The sequence below is a fragment of the Carlito syrichta genome, unplaced genomic scaffold (assembly GCF_000164805.1).
Source record: "Carlito syrichta isolate Samal-C Ts95f unplaced genomic scaffold, Tarsius_syrichta-2.0.1 Scaffold259179, whole genome shotgun sequence".
Taxonomy (NCBI): domain Eukaryota; kingdom Metazoa; phylum Chordata; class Mammalia; order Primates; family Tarsiidae; genus Carlito; species Carlito syrichta.
The window spans coordinates 1-1,748 of NW_007203275.1; the positions used below are offsets into that span (position 1 = coordinate 1).

The 1,748-nt window shown below is 43.7% G+C and overlaps 1 pseudogene; it reads right to left on the reverse strand.

The window, feature by feature from the left end:
- Positions 1 to 8: 8 nt before the first annotated feature.
- Positions 9 to 1,494, reverse strand: LOC110595095 (annotated as a pseudogene).
- Between the last annotated feature and the right edge of the window lie 254 nt (positions 1,495 to 1,748).

Genomic DNA, 1,748 nt, shown 5'->3' on the forward strand with positions numbered 1-1,748 from the left:
AACAGTATGGATAACATCATCTCATTACTCCCTTCTGGTAAGTTATTAAGGAATAAAATATAGTTTGGAGGGTAATCAGGGAACTTGGGGATTTGGTTTTGCATTTCCTTGGGTATTAGCTGAATTTGGCATTCCCTGGCCAGGCTTTTTGTTTGCAGTTGTTGCAGTCTGTTCCACAGTTTTAGCTTTTTTCTTATCTGTGTCATCAAAAGTGTCCAGCATTTTAGATATTATATCAGAATCTGTTTTTGCATACTGAATTCGCATTGGTTTACCATAAAATGGAAATCCTTGTAACTGCCTCAAAGCATTTGTGGATGAGCCCAGTTCCTTAAATATGACAAAGGCCTGCCCCCTTATTTTCATGGTCTTTAAAGCCGCAATATCCACCACATGGCCAAACTGTGAAAACAGGGCATAGAGAGAGCTCTTCAATTCTTCTTTTTTAATTTTGTCATTCATATTGTTGATATAAATTTTATGATTTGGTCCATGTTTGGGTAATTCTTTGAATAACCTTAGACCTACACAGTCTCTAGGAAGAACCGGAGTCCACAGTCAGGTTTCCTTTGGCCAATTTACAACAGAGAGTAAGTTGATGAATAAATATTTATTAATTGCAACCAAAACCCTGAAAAACCTAGCTCCAAATATAACGTTTTGCATTCCCGAGGCATACTATATGGATATATCCTTTAAAAAATATCCATTTGCAGCTGTCCTTTAAAGGAAGAAAATGGAAAACAAAAGAATTATCCACACATATGCCTGCATCACACGAAAGCTGCTTACACCTTCTGCCACCCAGCATTACTCTAGAGACATTTTTCCATGAAAATCGGAAGCTTCAAAGGTTTAAGAAAAGTAAAAATAGTGAAGTAGCACTACCCAGGAAACCAACAATAATAGCTAGCTGTACTCCCTTCTCATCTTCCCGCTGCAATCAAATGACACTGTTGCAACATCCCTGAACACACACACACACAGACACACACACACATACACAAACACACCTGAAAGACAGGCTCTAGGAATTGCACACACGTATGAAGAATGTACACACCAACATTGAGCCGAGAACAATGCCTGCAGACAACAGCATAAGATCCACACCAAAACAGGCATATATTAGTGTGCACCCATCATGCACAAGACGAGACAAACAGACAGGCAGACACCTAGTCCCACATGAATACGACCCTCATCCCAAATCCCTGTTGGACACGCCATGCAAACTCACATAGAATGTTTGACTCAGAAGTGCCAAACATACACAAAGACAGTACACAGAGCTATTTAAAAATTCGAGGAGTGGAGGAGTGGGAAGTGCACGGTAATTGCTACACCCAGGTCTCCTGAGCAGCAGAGACTGGAGGGAAGAGGCCCCAAGAGGTTCACACTGGAGACTCACTGCCAAGCCCATTGAGCACAGTCCTGGGAGAAGTTTCCAGGGGATTCCTGGTTTGGGCTCACGGAGAGTGTCGCTACACGCATCCGTGCATGCGCGGGCACACACACACACACTGACACACTGACACACTGACACACACACACACACACACACACACACGGGTCAGGGACGAACACACTCCCACAGAATTAGAAAGAGCAAGAGCATGGAGAGCAAGTGGTGGCTGGGAAGGAAGTTGTCATCTCTGGCGCCATAGGCTGCTGCCAGGAGAGCAGTGGATCCTGCAGACAGTGTGGTTGAAGGATTGGGAGAGGTACCTACCAGAAAGGCAGCGTCC